Source organism: Pinus tabuliformis, chromosome Q (assembly GCF_031772625.1).
Source record: "Pinus tabuliformis cultivar Carrire ecotype Pingquan chromosome Q, CPIR1, whole genome shotgun sequence".
Classification (NCBI taxonomy): Eukaryota; Viridiplantae; Streptophyta; class Pinopsida; order Pinales; family Pinaceae; genus Pinus; species Pinus tabuliformis.
Window position 1 is genome coordinate 334292715 of NC_142296.1, and position 20741 is coordinate 334313455.

The following is a 20741-nucleotide window of genomic DNA, read 5'->3' on the forward strand; positions in this document are numbered from 1 at the left end:
AACATAAGGACCATGCCACATGGGTACGAATTTCCCAGCACCTAATTTATCATTTTCTTGATCGTACAATAAGACTAGGTCTCCTTCCGAAAAATTTCGAGGGGTAACATTTCGATCATACTAAGCTTTAATACGTTTGGCATGAGTTTCGATCGCTAATGCAGCATCATGTCGATTCTCATCTAGCTGAGCCAAGTATAACAAACGTTTTTCCTCTTCGTAAGTGGCTGGAAGTAACTCGATGGCCATTTGCAATGATGGGATTTCACATTCAATGGGTAACACAACTTCCAAACCATAAACTAGTTGGAAAGGAGTGAACCCGGTTGACATTTTTACTGAGGTTCGATACGCCCAAAGTGCTGAAAATAGCATGTTATGCCAAATCGACCTATGAATCCCAATGATTCATCGGATCATGATGACTAGAACTTTGTTGATGACTTCAACCAAACCATTAACCTATGGATAATATGGAGTTGAACTATCATGATGCAAGCCAAGTTGGTCTGTAAGTTCAGTCATCATAATGTTTCGAAAATGATGCCCATTATCAGTGATAATCGCTTGTGGAACACCAAGCCTAGCAATTATATGATTGAACACGAAAACCGCAGCAGTTTTGCCGTCTGCCTCAAATGTAGGCATCGCCTCAGCCCACTTGGTAAAATAATCTACCGCAAGGATGATATACACATGCCCCCCGGCCGAGTGAGGTTTACATGTAATAAAATCGATAACCCATTTCGCAAAAGGACCGACGGCAATTATAGGGTGGAGAGGAGCAGGTGGAGCGCGCATCTTTCGATAAAAAATTTGGTAGTTGTGGCATTTTCAGACCGCATTAATACAATCTTTAAACAAAGACGGCCAGAAATAGCCAACGCGCAATATCTTTTGGGATGTGGCAAACCCAGACATATGACCACCACACGCTCTAGAGTGACAGTCATTTAGAACCCTTTCAGCTTCCTCATGAGTTAAACAACGTCGAAAAATAGAGTCTGCCCCATGACGATAAAGTGTATCTCCAATAATTTTGAATTGTTGGGACTAGAATCGTATTTTTCGACGTTCTGACCTTGAAATTTTTGGCCGAAAGGATTGGGTTTGGAGATAAACTATGATATCCCCATACCATGGATCTAAAGTGCTAATTAGAAACAAGGATTCGTCCGCAATGGGATCCTCCGCCATAGTTTCTGTGTCAACACGCGGGAAGTCACACATTAACTCTGCAAAAACTAAAGATTTCTTCGACTTAGACTTTTCAAATTCCAAGTCGAACTCCTACAGGATCACAATCCATTTGGAGTACTTACCCCCTAGCAATTGTTTGGTCAAAATATAGATCATAGGGTTGCAATCAGAAATTACTGTAGTTTTACGTAGTAAAATGTAATGATGAAAACGTTGGACAGCTTGAACAACTACCAATGCCAATTTCTCCACATGTGAGTATTTTAGCTCAGTTGGATTTAAAGTGCAACTACGGTAATATATCACATGTTCAGTACTGAATTCATCTTCCTGAACTAACACCATTCCAATGGTGGAATGTGAGGCAGCGAGATATAAGAAGTAGTCCAGGTTGTAGTTGGGAGGATGCAATAACGGTGCATGGGTCAACGCGTGTTTTAGTGCATCAAAAGATTTAACAGCTATCTCATCCCAAAAGAATGGAGTATTCTGTTCCAACAACCGGGTAAAACCCTTTGTGATCTCGGCGTAGTTAGGAATGAATCGACGTAAAAAGTTTTCTTCCCCTTGCAAACTTTGGAGTTGGCGAAGACTCGAAGGAGGAGGCAATTTGACAATAGCTTCAACCTTCGAGGGATCGACGTAGATGCCGGCTTTTGAAACAACAAACCCCAGTAACCGACCCGTTTCTATACAGAAAACACACTTGTGTGGATTCAACCTAATTCGATAATGCCTACATCTCATAAAGATTGCTCGTAAATGGATGAGATGGTCAGCTCGATGTAATGAATGAGTAGGTAAATCATCGAGATAGGGTTGCGCAATGTGCTTGATGTCATGAAACGCGTAAGACATGGCTCTTTGAAAAGTTGCCTCGGTGTTCTTGAGCCCAAAAGGTAATTTGCAATAAGCAAATGTCCCCCATGGACAAATGAAAGCCGTTTTTGGTTGATCAGCATGTAGAATATTTATTTGATTGTATCCGGAAAAACCATCCATGAAGGAGAATATTTCACTGCCGGCACAATCATCAATGACTTTATCGATATAGGGAGTTGGGTAATTGTCTTTTGGACAGGCTCGATTAATATCCCTATAGTCGATACATATTCTTATTGTCCCTTGCTTTTTGTTAACAGGAACAATATTCGATACCAAATCTGTTAATGGAATTGGATAAATGAAACCTGCTTTGAGTAATTTTTCAACTTCTGCTTTAATAGCAGCAGCTTTTCACGGGTGGATCTGACGCAAATGTTGTCGGACAGATTTAGCATCCAGGTAAGTTTTGCTTTCATGAAAAATAATTGCTGGGTCAATTCCTGGCATTTCCTCATATGACCAGTTAAATACGTCACATAATTCTTGAATTAGGGCCTTATATGTTTGAATTTCATCTACCGTACAAGAGGCACCTATATGAATGTTTTCAACAATTCTTGGCTTAACTGAAATATCAATAGGAATAGTTCGAGAAATGTTTCCCAAATTTAACTTAGAATCAGGATTTTTCATTGGATTTTGAGGTTCCTTGACATATTCAGTCTTAAAAATAGATGCTAAATCATTTTCAAAGCGATCAATCTCAGGTAAAAATGAAGATCTATGATGAAGATCTTCCTATGGTAAATCATTGACACATAGGATTTCACGAATTTGCTCATCAGTGTAAACAAGCTTGGAAAACATTGTTGAATCTGAGTTTGACATTGAAAATGATTCCTCATGGACCACATTCATTAAGTCAATTTCGGTTGAAGAAGGGTCGGAAAATGACTGCATGGCCTGATACGCAATTTCATATGGACTCAAAGGCATAACATCACCAAATGAATCTATCTCAGATTCGGAAGGTACGATCCAAGGATCATCATAAAAAATAGTGTCTGACAAAATCATATGAATGGTTGCAGTAGAAGATGATGCGTTGATAGGAGGAAAAGGAAAAGTTCCTAGTAAACCAGAATCTTTAACTAGTCCTACTCCAACATCCTTATATGGGATAGTTGTTTTGCCGACATGCTGAATACTTTCAGAAGAGGCTGGGTCGGATGAAAAGTAAGTCAGCTGGTCTATAGTTACGATCTTTCCATTATGAGGGAACTTTATAAGCCGAAAGACTGATGAAACGATAACTGTCATAGCGTAAGACCAACTACGACCCAAGAGAAGGTTGTAATCTAGAGGGGCATCAACCACCTCCACATCTAGATTAACAGTTTTGCCTTCAACCCCTATCGGTAAATCCTATAGAATGCCAAAAGGATGAAACCCACGGCCATAAAAGGCCTTTAGAATCGTCGGGGATTGATATAGCATAGGAGAACCAAGCGATCTCCAACACTGTATCGACATAATACACGTTGAGGCTCCTTCATCAATCACAGTCCTATAACAAGGTCTGTTTTTGACTAACACTGGAATTTTGAAAGCCATTTGATGAAGTAAGCGCGGTGTACTATTTTCTAGATCGAAAATTATAAGGTTCGAGTCCTGAACGTCAACAGCTCCTATAGCCGACAATAGCAATTTACGCTGTGCTGGACATGATTGCAGCACTTCCAAAGCCAACATTGTTGAAGGCGAAATAGCCAAATCTTCAACAATGTTATAGTTCTGAGCCACTCTTGGATGTGGATTGAAAGCTGAATTTCAAAGTATACCCTTGTCGGGTGGTTTGATTACTAAGTCTGAGTTAGGTTTCTCGATTTGTAGTGGATCGAAACTAGGAGTTGAAGTTGATGGGTTCGAATGAGAAGATTTTGCTTCTTTACCATCAACGGGACTTTTACTTCCATAATGATGCGATTGAGTTGCAACCCTAACATGGGACATCATCATTATGGGTTCTTCAGAGGCATTGAGGAAGAACCTATCATCTTACTATCTTGACTAGGAAAAGGATCCTTCAAAACAACAAGCGTTTAGGAACCTTTGACAATTTTCGTGACCTCTACATGATGAGGGCAGTCTCTTGTAAAATTCTCTTCGTCACAAATGAGACAAGGATAACAAGGTTTGCTTTTCTCATCAGTTGATTCCGTTTTTTCTGGGTTTTCTTTCGAATTTTTATCTGTTTTATTTTTCTTCTTCCCTTTCTTCTTACCGCTGGATTTTGATTTGGCTGTAGATGACTCTACAACATGGATATCAGCGGATATTTCTGTGGAAGAATCTCCTATCGGGGAATCTGGTAAAGTTATGATAGGAGAAGAATTCTTGGAAGATTTCTTCTTACTTTTGGTATTAACCGTACCAACCATACCGTCAGCGGCATGAGACCCTGAAGGAGATGTAGTTATTTGATTTTGTTTAGGAAGGTCGGGGATTTTCTCGTGTAACGTACCTGACTGCATATAAACTAAGTCAAGGTACTGAGCTTGAGCAATTACTTGCTCCTCAATAATGACTCCTGCCTTAGCTACATCCTCAGTGATCTTTGGTAATAAAGATTTGACAAACCATTCAGCTAAGATTTGATCCGGGATAAAAACTTTCACTAAACGTCGTCGACGTCTCCATTCATGAATGTGATTTGAAATGTAAGTGGATGTTGACTGTTTTAATGAAGTTAATAATTCTGTGCCATTATCATATCTGACTGGCAAGTGAAAATGAGTTAAAAACGAAGTAGCTAAGTTACTAAAGTTATAAAAAGTGGCTCGCTGTAACTCAATGTACCACTTGGCTGCAAGACCAATTAGAGTGCGTTGGAAAAGCCGTAGACGGATTGAATCATCTGAAATGGAGTTAGACGCACAACAGAGGTGATAAGTCATCACATGGTTCGACGGGTCCTCTCCTGATTTGCCTTCAAACTTAGGAATATCACTAGGCAACTTATTCGGCATTGGCGGCCAAAACGAAAGATAGTTAATTGGATCATTCATAAGGCGCGACAAGTCAGGCAAGTCCAAAGTTGCAATAAACGGTAACTGACGATTAGGGTCCCTGAAACCCTGGGTCATGAGACCAGCCCCAGGAGGAGGATATCCAGGATAACTAGGAATTGGAATTGCATTTGGGATATTATATCCTCCCAAAAAACCAGGATTAACCGGACCGTACTGGGGTTGTTGAGGTTGCTGATATGTATATCCAAGGTACGGTTGATACTGATAGACTGGCTGCTGCACAGCAGGACCGACTTGATACTGTCCCTGGTATGGTTGATAAGTAAATTGAGGTTGACTTGTGACAACCATACTTGGACCAGGTTGTCCTACAAGCATTTGAACCGAAGTCTGAATTGTGGATCCAAACTAAGGTAAAGATGTCTGAGGAGTTGATACATGAACAGTAAGAATCGGAGCTGTCGATACTCCAGAAGTAGGTGGGGTAGATTGAACAGATGTTGCAGCAGTTGTTTAAGGCAGAGTACGAGGCGTACTAGGCCCAGACTGAGAAACTACAGAAGGTGCAGAAGTTTGAATAGTAGACTTGACAGGTTGCTGGGGTGAACCAGAAACCAAGGTTTGTCCAGATTGAGATGACAACTGCACATTCGGTTGCAAGATCTGTTGAGTTTGAGATGGATCCCACACTAAGTTCATTCCGGGGTACGGACCCATACCAGGTTGAGAATATTGAGGACCATAACTGGGTTGAGGGTAGGGTTGATAATTCAAAGGTATGTTTCCAGCTCCTTGGACAAATGATTAACCGGAAGGTGGTTGGAAACCTTGGGTTGGGTACTGACCTTGAGGTTGATAAGCTTGAGGCATGTACTGATATTGGGGTTGACCTTGAGGTACATACTGATACTGGGGTTGACCTTGAGGTACATACTAAGTCTGGGGTTGACCTTGAGGAACGTACTGTCCCGTAGGTATGTACTGTCCTTGAGGTTGCCCCCCAGGCGATACTTGAGGACTTTGAGGCTGCCCCCCAGGTGGTAACTGGCCACCTTGAGGTTGAGGATTAGGAATAGTACCTAACATCATAAGAATATCTTCTACACTCAACGGCTTAGTTCCATTATTTCCAGTTAATAACCCTTGTTCAATAGGTTGAGGAGATGCTCCCGAAAAAGTACCAGTAAGTGACTGATACCCAGAGGGAACAAAAGGACCGCCATATAAAAAGGTTTCTGGAGATTGAGAAAACATGTACGACTGTCTTGACATATTTAACGGAGGATAATAACCCCTAGGTGTTGGGTGAAAAGGAATGTGAGGTGGTGAAAAACTTAGTCCCGGGTTTTCCAAAAATTGGTCAATGAAAGATACCAAGCATTGCTCCTAGGTGGAAGGTAAAAGATTGATTCATGTTCCCTAAGTTCTATATTTGGTTGATTTTCAGGGACAGGGATACCTTCTTCCGGAGTAGCAAGTTCTTCAATAGCTATAAGTCCAGAAGGAAGATTTTGGGTAATTACTCTTTCTACCCTGGGTGAATTAGGACTACTAGAAGTTGGAGAGGCAAATCTTGATGTTGGAGTAGCAGCAAATTCAGTTTCAGGTTCAAATATTTCAGGTTCCTCACCTAAATCACTAGTATATGAAAAACTACAAGTAATTTCAGAAAATGAAATAGATTGAGGATTATAATCTGTTACTAAAGCTTGATAATCAGGATGTACAACCAATGAAGACTCTCCTTCTTCAGGTGACCCAACTCTACTGTCTCTAGGAGTTACAAAGGCTCGTAGCCCTTCAGGCTGGCTCGGTGAAAACTCAGGAGGTTGGCCTAGAAGTCTACGGGATTTCCTCGGTAATTCAGCCACGATTAAATATTTTAACTACTTCACACGCAAACAAAGAAAAATCTCAATGAAAACCACCTAAAGCCTCTAAAGAACCAAACAATTTTGAATCACATGCCTAAAGAATCTAGGAGATCAAACCACACACAAACAACAACTTTCCGTACTGAAAACACTAGTTGGTGATGAAATCCAACGTCGCAGAGTTCAATACAGAAATGGCAGTTGGAACAGTTACCCCAACAACCTTCTTAATGAATAGACTGGCACAAGTTTCTCCACTAAACCGTCTTGAGTGAAGAGAACCCCCATAAAATCCAAGTGAGTCTAGCCGACGTCTGCTCTAGGTACAGTCGGATCTTCCCTCCACCGTGTTGATGCCCCGAAATTCGTTGCAACAACATCGGGGAAACCACCCGGTCCGGAACTTAGTGCAGCTCCTTTTCCGTTTGGAATAATGGCTCCGACTGGGGATAATGGGACCAGTTTCCCAAAGATTATAAGTAAACGGGATGGATGAATGATTTACGATATGAAGTGATAATAAACAAATAACTAAACTATAAAAGAAATATAATAACTATAAGCTAATCCCGGGACTTATCAATTCAGATAATGCAGCGTTTGATAACCTATGCTTAATGGCAGGCATATAGATGTCACTAACAGTAAGCATAAATGTTTAAACCATTTACGATTGCTCTGCATAAATAGTTATGCAGAGCGATAACAGCGAATTACTACACTCAGTCATTTATATCATTGTTACATACATGAGTAAAAGAGATAACAAATCACAAAACATTCAATAGTGATATGAAATGCAGATTTGCTGTTATATTGCATACATGTAATCAATAATAGCAAAGTAATAACACAGCAATTCATATAACAGAAAAGAGAACAGATACAGATAATAGTACCATGCAAGCTGTTTGATCAATCCAATATATTAATCGCTATGTCGCGGTCCTTCCTTCCAACCAGAAAGCATCCCAAGCAAACGAAAATAGTGCACAATTTACTTAAAACAGCATTCCAAGTAAAATTAAGGACCAGTGGTCGAGTTTTCAAAAAGAATATAGACTGAAGCACAATAGTGCAAACTTCAGCCTTTAAGTCTTTTACAAAATTTTACGACCCTTTCCAAAACAATGAAAGGGTCTATAAATACTATGCTAATCTAAATATTTAAATATCTAAAACTGAAAACTAACAAATCGGCATTAACAAATATCATTTTGCATTTGGGTGATTCGGCAGTCGGCGGCGATGCTTCAGTCAGAGGTCTCTTTGCCTTTACTCCTTCGCTGACATATCGCCAGCATTGGCTCTACTTCTGGTGGAGTATTGAGGTGTGAAGTCAGCTGTGCATCGTATGTGGCATCTTGGAAATCTGCAATCAGGTATCGGAGAGCATCTGTTAGGCAGTTAAGAGCCGACCTTTGAGAATGTGGTTTAATCAGGAAAAGCCAGTATGCGTCGGCGGTCAAGGTATTTACTCCAGCAATTAACCGCCCTTGTGTCTCCAGCTCAGGATAATTCCTGTGCTCCAGCATGTTTGCGGTTGTTATGTTTCCAGGTGTGCATTGTGAAATCATGTTTGCCAGGTACAATGTATCATTGACTAGATTGATCATGTTTCTGGCAATCGTTTTGCATCTGGATGCTGCCCTTTCCGCCTTCATTACCTGTGTATTCCATTCCATGAAAAGTATGTCCTTGTATGTTACACAGATTCGGGACAAATTTGCCGCTTGCCCTTCTGGAGTGTCTTGCCATTCAATATACTCTGTTATATCGTCTTCGGCCTGATCCAAGTTACTCCTGGCTTTCTCGATTTGTTCACATACTGCTGTAGATGTGTCACAAAGTATCTCAGCTTCAACTAGTTGTTGGCACAAGAGTCTGGTCTGAGATATCAATGCGCCGTTTATTAGAGTTGCCTCTCCTCTGAAATCATCAATACTCTTGGCACCTTTGATACTTTCAAGCTGTGCTGACAGCTGAATTATTTGCTCCTCTTTAGATTTCATCAACAACTCATTCGATGCCTCCAACTGGGATAATGCTTCTGACAATTCTTGTGCTTTTTGAATGTCACTTTGGTCTATCCTCAGTTTTTCAATTTGCTGGGTTAACAAATGATTCTCTTGTTGTTGGGCCAGCAATTGTTCTTCTGCCTGTGCTGCCTTATTCCTTGCCTCTATCACTTCTGCTTGCAATGCGTATACCTCATGCTCTTTAGTCTTCAAAAGAAGACTCACTTCAGATGCTTTGTCAATGGTTGCCGCTGAATAAGCTCCCGCAAATTGCGACAGCTTTGTCAAATCTTCAGAGGGATCTAATTCTCCCTTCCAGACGACATTGCCCGTGACTGTTTGCTCAGTTGAAACAGAAGGTTGATCAATCCTTCGCCTCTTCCTTGAGCGCCTTACAACGGCTCTATGCTTAGGGCTGTAGAAAATGTCTAGGGGAGGAATTTCCTCTATCTGAAGATCAATTTGATCAGATGGGTTTTGAGTAATTTCCTCAACATTCTGTACCATGGGTGGGCCGCTGGTTCCTTCCCGGAGAAAACGTAGTATCGGGAGTCTTTGAGGCATCTGAGTCTTTGGAGGCTTCCTTACCACTTATAATGGAATCGAATTGGTTCCATTCTTTAATCAATTCAGTATCAACAGAGATTTGCTTACTCTGTTCTTTTTCTTTTTCAATCCTCTGCTGTTCCTCGAACGCCTCCCGCTGTTGCTCCTCTTGTGCTCTTCGTTGCTGTTCCTCCAATTCCTTTTTCTGCCTATCTTCCAGTTCTTTCTTTGCTTTTTCTTCTTCCTCTCTTTTCCTCTGTTCTTCTAGCTCCCTTTGCCTTCTTTGCTCTTGTTCAATTTGTGCTTTTTGCTGCCTTTCTATTTGTTCTCTTCTATGCCTTTCTGCCTGCAGCTTGTTTTGCCTTTCCTCCTGTTCTCTAGTTGTAACGGGAGGTGAATTTATTTCCAGCTGATCAGGCTCGCTTGAGGATGAAGTTGGGGTTGTGGATAATAAATCTAGAGGCAAAGTTTGCAACCTTTGCTTTCTAAGTTTATTAAATTCAGTTAATTCCACATCTTCATATCTCATTGCAGCAAGTTGTTTGACTTGGCTTATTGAATCGGCACCCATGAACAGGTCGTCAAACTGGTCTTCTTGATGAACAACCTTTGTCAGCTTAGCCTGTTCCAAGGCAATGAAAGCAGTCTTTTTCGGGTCATAGAGTCTGTTGGGAATAGAAGCTAGAGATACCATTTGGAGTTTTGCTGCTTCCTTTTCTGCATGCTTGTAATTTAGCAGCGTATAAACTCCAATTCTCAAAGGAAAAGATGGCCATCCTCTCTTCTTCTCTTCTTTGAGAGTTTGTGTGACACCCTCAGACATGATCTGATAGGAGATTTCTCGGGCTAACAATTTGTCTGGGATGTACAAGGGGAGAACATGTGGCCTAGCCTTGCTTCCAAAAACTCTGATATAGGAAAAATATTCTTCGCCGAACCAATGGGCTACGGCTGGTAGGTCAAAAGAGGCTTCATAAGAAATTCTAGGGATAGGTCTGTCAAAAATAGAATAGTGAACGGGAACCATAAAACCATTGCAAATTTGATACAAATGGTCTTTGTGAGAGGGTTTCCACAATTTACGATGATACAAATGAATAGGTGTTGGGTCATGGGTTGTCCATCTCCAACCAAGGACAGGAAACTCAGAATTAAAACAAAGGGTATCCATAATGTAGGCAGAGTAATAGAAGGGTGGGATTTTTCTCTCGGTGACTCTGGTTTTGGCCCTAAACTCACGAATAGCTAAGACCAACTTATCAGACAGAATAGTGGCCCAATCCATGATTATACTATTGACGGCCGCTTCCATTAAGGGAACCATATCAACATGGATATTTGCAGAATCATGAAATCCCCACAATCTACACATCATAATTCCAGCATAGCAGTAAGGTGAAGCCAAAGAAGCATTGGAGTACTTACCTGACATATCCTGCTTATGTTTTGCTGGATTTTGCCTCCAATCTCGGAGAGGTTCGGATGGTGATTCATTCTCTCTGGCGAATTTCTCCACAAAGGATCTGTTATAGACTTGCTCGGGATTGGGCAAATGATACATCCGTCTCAAGTCGTCAGGTTTGAAGGAACCGAAAATCCTTCCATCCTTAGTATGGAAGGTTCTATTAGTGAGAGTAATTTCTTCAATTGCCCAACGTACCACATCAGTATAAGGCAAGACTTGTTCTCTGGCTGCTATTCTGTGCAGAAAGGAGTCAGCCAAATCTTTAAGAGTTGCCTCAGACTTTCTTAGTTCATCCACACTTGCCTCCGTTACTGTCGTTTCTGGTTGTTCTGCTTCTAGCAAATTGTATGTCCCTTGCCATGTAGTACTAGGAAGACCAGTGCATGTAGTATCTGAGATTAAGCCTTTCCTTGAAACTGTAGTAGCTTGGCCTGAGGCAGGTGTCGCAGTAGAACCTGCCACCTTCTTGAACTTCTTTCCCATCATATTCAGACTTCTCTCGACAGTTGAATTCTACACAAATGCAAGAGAAATCGTAACAAAGAAATAACAATGACGATCCATAACGGGATAGATATATTATTTGAAGCGTGGTGAGATTATTCCTAAAAGAGGCTGCGGATCTAATGATTTGAGAAGGCACCGTAGATGCAATGATGGTGATTTTACAGCCTGCAGCTCCATAAATGACCATTACTTAAGTTATTAAACCGAATGACCCCTTAAAGCGTGCAATAGATTTTTTTAAAGGTCTAATCGTAATTGCTCGTTAATTCGAAGGGGTAAAGCTTTAAATACACATGCATTACCTTATCCCTTTACTTAACGGCATTTTGAAATCTGTGCTTTTGTCAAATCGGATTTAAATATAACTTTAATGCTTTGAAATAATCACCTTTTGGAAACTGAGGTCATCATTAAGCGTCATCGCATCGCATCGGAAGTGTGAGTGACATTATCATTTGGGAAAGATCTTTAGCGAACGCCGATTGCGACATTGTATTAGCGCGCGAACATAATCCCTAAATGTATATCAATTGGTTTACCGAATGCCGATAGCGATGTCGCATCGGGGAAAAGATATGAACGTCTTATGAAAATGCGTAGGATTCTGCCGACTGCCGATAGCGATATCGCATCGGGTAGGAGCTTTAAAACATTTTTCACAAGAAATAGCGCCGATAGTTGATCGCCGATATCGTGTCGCATCGGGGAAAAGGTATGTGCTTTTTTTTTGTGTGTGCATTGGCTATCGCCGATGGCCGATAGCGATATCGCATCGGGAAGAACCAAGATGGCAACCGACCTTGCGATTGCTTTTTCGGACTTAACCAAAAATTGCTTATTATTTGTTCAACAAGGGTTTTATGCACAAATTCATTTGATTATCATACCTTATCTGAACAAGTTTATTAATGCCAATTAAAAATTTTAAAAGGGACCCATTTCATATGTAAATTGTTTGTGATAAAAATGTTATGAAATGGGGGGTTGTTGTAGGGCACAACAATTGGCGATTCGCTGGCAGAACCAGTTATCTCTGGACTAATAAATATACTTACACCTTTTCAAATAGAATCTTTATAAAGGAAAGGAAATTTCTAATATAACTAGATGTCTATTGATTCTGAATAAAACAGGTTTCTTCATTTGACTTCCTCTTTTTATAAATGCACTTTGAGTATTAAAATAAGTCCTTATTGGTTTATAAAGGTAAAAATAGAAAACTTTTCCATATCAGCTTTTAAAATAAACTCCTCTGTCACAGGTAGAGCCTCTGCTGCCAGCAAACATTCATAGTCTTGGCAGGGTTACCTTTTAACCATGTTGTTATCCATTGTTCCATTCGCCTTAGAGTGTGACTAAACAGAATGAATTCAAAAGATATTTTCGTATTTTTTTGAATTTCACTTTCTTCTTGGCTTAAGATAAAAGCCATTGTCCTGGTTTGGTGGCCAGATAAATGACAATGCCATTCACGGGTAGTAATTAAACTGAACAAGTTGGCTCGTGATGAGACCCCTTGTCTTGAACTTTCAAGCCATTACCCTGTTTGATATGCAGTTTTGGTAATGTCAGTTAAATTATTTTCCTATGAACATGGTAAGCAGGCTTGTAATAAGACCTCTTATCTTTAATCTTTTATATTTTAGAATTACACTCTGAGTAATCATAAACTTTTGGTGAATGGGATGAACAACTATCTTCTTAAGAATAAATGGATGACAGGTTTAAGAGTTAAAGATACTGAAGATGAATTAGCTCCTATTTTCATATAGATAACCTTTGGGGACTAATTTTGAACACCCAAGATGACTCATAGAACTTCGTTCAGAGTGAAGTTTACAAAGGTTAGACTGTGATGTTCAGAATAAAAAGATATCTAATTTCCTAGAAATGATCTCTCTTGGTTTAAGACACTATTATCCAAAAGTAAATACTAATATTGTCATGGCGAGACAGCTTTTAATTACAGCGAAAGGTCAATGGGAAATGTCCCACATCCTTATTTCTACAAATCCTACAAACTATATAAAAACTATCAAGCTACAAAGAGAAGGGGTTACCTCCTCAATTAAAGAATTTCTTCAAGATTAGACCATTGACAAGGAGAGAATCCCTCACCCCTGATAGATTTTGCAGTATGAACGTGGAATGGCCTACTTTTTCACAGATTTGAAATGGTCCTAGCCACAGTTTTTGAAATTTGGTATGTTTACCTTTGTCTTCATGGGCTTTGTCCCATTTCAGGACTAGATCTCCGACTTGGAATTGTCTAGGGCTAGATGAGGCTAGATCAAAAGCAGCTTTAATGACTTGTTGATGTTTTGCATGTGTAACCTTGGCTTTATCCCTTTCTTCTTCAAGTTTGAGAATTTGATCATATCTAAACTGTATAGAAGAAGAAGGAGTTTCGTCGATAAATTGCACTAGGGCTAGAGATGGAAGAAGAAGGTTGGTTGGTACGATTGCTTCTTTTCCGTAGACGAGATTAAACGGAGAGGTCCCTATGGAAGCTTTCTGTGTTATCCTATCGGCCCATAATGCAAATACCAAGGATTTATGCCAGTTCTTATGATTCTCTTCAATTGTTCGCTTAATGATTTTGATTAGATTTTTATTAGTTGATTCTGCTAGGTCGTTGCCCTGAGGGTAGTAGTTAGCAGAATACTTTAATTTAAACCCTCTTTTGATAGCGAAATCAATCATTGCATTGCCTGAGAAATAAGAAGCATTATCGAAGACAAGAGCGTTTGGAACACCAAACCTGGTAATGATGAACTGATCTATAAATTCAATGATCGCCTCAGAGTTTGTTGTCTTTAACGGAACTGCTTCTACCCACTTTGTAAAGTAATCAGTTGCTGTAAGGATATACTTGTGTTGCTTGGAAGAAGAAGGATTTATTTCTCCAATGATGTCCAATCCCCATTGTTCAAAAGGTTGTTCAATGTTGATTGGTTGCAAAGGGAAAGCTGGCTTTTGTTGTCTTCCACTGGCAGTTTGGCATTTGATGCATTTCCTTACATATTCATGAGCATCCTTAAACAAAGTAGGCCAATAATATCCAGCATGAATGACTTTATGAGCTGTTGTATCAGCTCCAAAATGTCCTCCTGCCGGCCCATCGTGTAGCTCCTGCAAAACCTTTTGAGCTTCAGGTTTCTCAAGGCATCTTAATAGGACAGAATCATAGTTTCTCCTGAAGAGCACATCATTAATAAGGGAAAAACTCTTAGCTTTCAATCTAATGGCTCTTTTGTTCTTGTAGGACAAATTGGTAGGTGCATAACCATTCTTTAAATAAAAGATCAGATCTGAATATTGAGATTCGGAATCCGGTATACTTAGCTGATTAACTTCTTTGGTTTGTTCTGTATCACTTGATTCAGGAATGTTTGATGCTCCTGCTAATATCCTGCAAAAACCTTGACCTTTAACAAACTTTGCTGGCTTTATTTCTAGATCATATTCTTGGAGGGCTGCGACCCAATTTGCCCTCTTTTCTCCCAATTCCTTTTGGATTAATAGTTGCCTAACTGCTGAGAAAGGAACTATTACTTTAGTATGGGTTTTTAGAAGAAAGGGTCGATAATGTTTGACTGCTTTAAAGACAGCAAAAGCTTGTTTCTCAATTTCGGAATAATTCAATTCGGCGCCTTGAAAGTTTGAACTGAAGAACGAAATGGGTGCTTCCAAATTATCATCATTCAACTGTGTGAGTACTGCTGCGTAAGATAAGTCAGATGCAATAGTATATAATGTAAAATGATTAGAAAGATTTGGAGTATTCAGAGCTGGGACATTTATTATGGATTGCTTAATATCATTAAAAGCTTGCTTTTCTTCTAATCCCCATCTGAAGGTTGAATTCTTTTTAATCATCGTTTGCAGTGGTAGTACAATCTGTGAAAAATCTGGAACAAATCGTTTAACGAAATTAATTTTTCCTAAAAACGACTGCATCGATTTTTTATTATGTGGAAAAGGAATCTCAGAAATTTCTTTAATTCGATCAGGATCTACATAAATGCCATCTTTAGATACAATAAACCCTAAGAGCTTACCTTGATTAAGAGCGAAGAAAGACTTTTTCGGGTTAAGAGAGATACCATATGTTTTGCATCGTTGAAAAATCTGATTTAAATCATGCAAGTGATTATATCTCTTTTTTGAATACACAGTAATATCATCGAGGTAGACGACTACTGTTCGGTTAATTAACCCTCTAAAGGCTGTATCCATAGCTCTTTGGAATGTTGCTCCTGCATTTATGAGTCCAAAAGGCATCTTTTGGTATGCGTAAGTTCCCCATTTTGTTCTGAATGTAGTTTTTAATTGGTCATCAGGATGAACCAACACTTGATTATATCCTGAGAAACCATCAAGAAAAGACATCAATTTAGATCCTGCTACCGATTGAAGGATTTGCTCCATGGTAGGCAGAGGGAAGTTATCTTTCAAGCTTGCCTTATTCAAGTTTCTGAAATCAATACAGATTCGGATGTCGCCGTTTTTCTTCCTGACTGTTACCATATTGGAGACCCAGTTAGAGTGTCGGACAGGGAAGATAATCTTAGCTTTTAAGAGCTTATTAAGTTCTGACTTAATCTGGCTCTCCAAATTTGGATGTATTTTTCTTAACTTCTGCTGGATCAGTTTTTGATCGGGAAGCATAGGAATAGTGTGTTGTATGATAGATGTATCATATGTCTTGAGGTCGTCATACTTCCAAGCAAAAACTTGTTTGTTTTTTCTTAAAAGTTTGATAACTGCTTCCTTTTCTTCTGTAGAAAGTCCTAATCCTAAATTTATATTTTGAGGAGCTTGAGCCGTTCCCAAATTAATCAATTCAAACCTAAGAGTAGAGCTTTGGAGTTTTGCATTAATTACAGGTTTAAACCTATCTTTAATGTCATAAATATCTTCAAGCTTTACTACAGGCTTAGGAATCACGTTATCTTGAGATGTTTCTTTTATTTGAGAATCATGCTCATCCTCTTCAATGATTTGATTGTCATAGGACTTTTCAGAGGTTAAGAATTGCAAGATGTCCTCGTCATGGTTGAAAACCCTCCAGTTAGAGATGTTATCAGGAACTGAAGGTCTAAAAATTAATTCTATAGAAAATCTATCAAGACTATAGTCTTCGGAAGGGAGGAGTTTGGAAGCTACGTTGGCTAGTAAATCAGCTGCTGAATTTTGCGATCTTGGGATTGAAGAAATATTGAATGCTGAGAAATGCGAAGTAAGATCTTGCACTAGCATTTGATAATGCTTAAGGTGGCTTGAAAGGCAATGAATTGTATTCCTTACCTGTTTAACAATGATCTCACTATCGCCGAATACTTTTATATATTGGACTTTAAGGTCAATTGCCTTATATAATCCCTGCACTAGTGCTTCGTATTCGGCCGTATTATTGGTGCATTCAAATTCTAATCTACAGGAAAGCATTGTCTTTTCACCTTGCGGACTAACCAAAATGCAACCTGCTCCTGAGCCCTCGCTGGACTTAGAGCCATCAAAATATAAAGACCAAAATAAAGGAGAATTAACAAGAATATTTACATCCTTTTGATTTGCATTGAAGCATTTGGATAAATTGGATTGTGAAAATTTTTCTACTTGAGATGTACAATGGTTAACTGAAAAAGGGGAAGATTGGGCAACAAAGTTGCCAAAGAATGATTCTGAGGAATAATTTCCCAAAATTTTATTGTTGAAGGCCACAGGCTGGTTTTCTTGTTCGAAATCGGTTACTGTATGAGTCATATGCTTCTCACGGTCGATCTTTATTTGATTTGGCTTACCCTTGTAAGGGAGCCACATATGTGACCAATCCGTGGAAATGTATCCATGCAGTTTCTCAGACCAATCCCTACTCAAAATTAAGCCGTAGAATTCAGGTATGTCAGCGATCAAAATATCAATTCTCTGTACTATTCTGGGATCAGCAGACAACCTGATAGTCACGGAATTAATTTCTCCTATAACCTGTACTTTCGTTCTGTCTAACTGTACAATGTGAATAGCGGACTTCTGGGGTTCTATGTTCAGTTTAGAACAAACTGAAGCTAGCATAATATTGGATGAAGCCCCTGAATCAATTAAACAGTTATGCAGATTTCGATTATAGATTTCATAGGTGAGTAAGAAAGGTGGGGTATGAGAATTGGATCTATCTCCGATCAGAACCGAATCGGTAGCTTCGACCATATCTGGAGGGGGTTGTCATAAATCATTAGCTGCTTTTGAACTAGGAAGAGGAGAAGAGGGGACAGCGTTAAATTCTCTTAGGAGTAATTTCTGCTGGTGTTTTAACTTACTTAGCTCAAACATAGTTATGTTTGCCTTAGTCTTTTTCATATCATCAACAATATTATACTCCATGGAGTCAGATACGACTAATGTCTTAGATGTCGAAGGAGAATTAGAAATTGGAGACTTGTTTTGAGGGGCTGTTACCGGAGAGTTTTTTGGAAGAACTTTTTCTTTTGGTGAGGCAGCACCTGCACTCCTCTTTTTTGTAGTTGTTTGAGTAGGTTCAGAAGCGATTTTGCTCCTTGTAGTAACAGGAAATGCTTCTTCTTGATTCTCAGTGTCAGAATTTGGGAGTATAAAATCCCACATACCATGGCATTCAACTACTTCTTCTTCATCATCCGTTTGAGAGGTTGATTCCTCTTCTTCTTCTTCTTGTTCGGAGTCTGCATTAGATATAACATTGGGTGGCTTTGTTTCAGTTTTCTTGAAAGTTCTAAATGGTCTTTTGTTCGAAGTTTCAGCCACTTGTTTTTTAATCTCAACCATTTCATTAGACAATGTTTTGAGGACCTTTTGTAAACCTTCCATGTCGTATGGGTCTTTTGGGGTCTTTTTCTTAGAATCTTCTTTAAATGAAACTTTTTTGGATTTTCTATCTTCTAAGGCTGCTTTTTTCTCTAAAGCATTAATACGCTTTTCAACGGCAAGTGCTTCCTTCATATTCTCGGCTAAGGTAGGTTTGCCAGCCCTGTCAACAAAAATGGCTATGTTGGAAGGGAGGGCAGTAATATACCATTCGCTCCTGATTTGTTCACTTGGCTTCGAAGCGGTGGGGATTTTATTTAGGAGTTTGTTGAATCGAGCATTAAACTCCTTTATTGGTTCCCTATGTTCTATTCTCAAATTGGAGAGGTCATTTATTAAAGTCGCCAGAGACCTGTCATCTCCATATTTGGTAAGGAACTGCTCTTGGCATGTAGTCCAGCTGGTAATAGAACCAGAAGGTAAAGAGAAGTACCAGGATCCTGCCGATCCTTGCAGAGTATAAGGGAAAAGCCTTACAACAACATCTTGTTCTGTCACTCCTTTTAAATTAACTGCTAACATGAAATTGTTAATATGTTCTTCAGCTTGTGTTCCGTTATCTGGATTGAATTTAGGCAACCATTTTTCGGGAGCATCAGGTAGATCATGTAATGGTCCAGGCATATTGACTGCGCCTGGCGTAGTCCATGGATCTGCCATTATGCTTGCGATAATATTTGTTACTACTGTTGAGATTCCAGATGACTGAGGAGAAGAAATTGTTGAAGAGTGAGTAGTTTGAGATGCTGTAGTGCTTATTCCCTGACAAACAACAGTGTGTAATGAAGGAGTGGATGGTTGGCTTCGCAGAGGAGGAGTGGAAATGGAGGATATGGAAGAAAGATCTTCACTATCAGATACTTCAGTAATCTTTTTAGCCTTTTTCCTTTTTGGTAAAGGAAACTCAGTAGGTTCAATACCGAGTTTTTCACTTTGAAGTCTGGTAAGTGGATGAGATAAGCTTAACTGCGAAGTCACACTGCTTTGTGATACTTCAGATTTCTGAGGCGAAATCAAGAAGCTCTGAAGTTTATGGATAAGAGACTGAACTTCAGGGGATTCAAGACTTAAATGTTCTGAAATATGATGGGTGTGAGCAGTGGTGGTTGATTCTTCTTTTTCTTGATCATGTGTTGGAGAACCAGCATGTGATTGAGAAGGAGAAGAGGGTTTGGAGGGGGAATTACTCTTAGAATGGTTTGTGGACTTGGACCTACTTGCCATTCACAGTTGATGGCCCTCCTTCTAGCGCCAAAAATGTTGATGCCCTGAAATTCGTTGCAACAACATCGGGGAAAACACCCGGTCCGGAACTTAGTGCAGCTCCTTTTCCGTTTGGAATAGTGGCTCCGACTGGGGATAATGGGACCAGTTTCCCAAAGATTATAAGTAAACGAGATGGATGAATGATTTACGATATGAAGTGATAATAAACAAATAACTAAACTATAAAAGAAATATAATAACTATAAGCTAATCCCGGGACTTATCAATTCAGATAATGCAGCGTTTGATAACCTATGCTTAATGGCAGGCATATAGATGTCACTAACAGTAAGCATAAATGTTTAAACCATTTACGATTGCTCTGCATAAATAGTTATGCAGAGCGATAACAGCGAATTACTGCACTCAGTCATTTATATCATTGTTACATACATGAGTAAAAGAGATAACAAATCACAAAACATTCAATAGTGATATGAAATGCAGATTTGCTGTTATATTGCATACATGTAATCAATAATAGCAAAGTAATAACACAGCAATTCATATAACAGAAAAGAGAACAGATACAGATAATAGTACCATGCAAGCTGTTTGATCAATCCAATATATTAATCGCTATGTCGCGGTCCTTCCTTCCAACCAGAAAGCATCCCAAGCAAATGACAATAGTGCACAATTTACTTAAAACAGCATTCCAAGTAAAATTAAGGACCAGTGGTCGAGTTTTCAAAAAGAATATAGACTGAAGCACAATAGTGCAAACTTCAGCCTTTAAGTCTTTTACAAAATTTTACGACCCTTTCCAAAACAATGAAAGGGTCTATAAATACTATGCTAATCTAAATATTTAAATATCTAAAACTGAAAACTAACAAATCGGCATTAACAAATATCATTTTGCATTTGGGTGATTCGGTAGTCGGCGGCGATGCTTCAGTCAGAGGTCTCTTTTCCTTTACTCCTTCGCTGACATATCGCCAGCATTGGCTCTACTTCTGGTGGAGTATTGAGGCGTGAAGTCAGTTGTGCATCGTATGTGGCATCTTGGAAATCGGCAATCAGGTATCGGAGAGCATCTGTTAGGCAGTTAAGAGCCGACCTTTGAGAATGTGGTTTAATCAGGAAAAGCAAGTATGCATCGACGGTCAAGGTATTTACTCCAGCAATTAACCGCCCTTGTGTCTCCAGCTCAGGATAA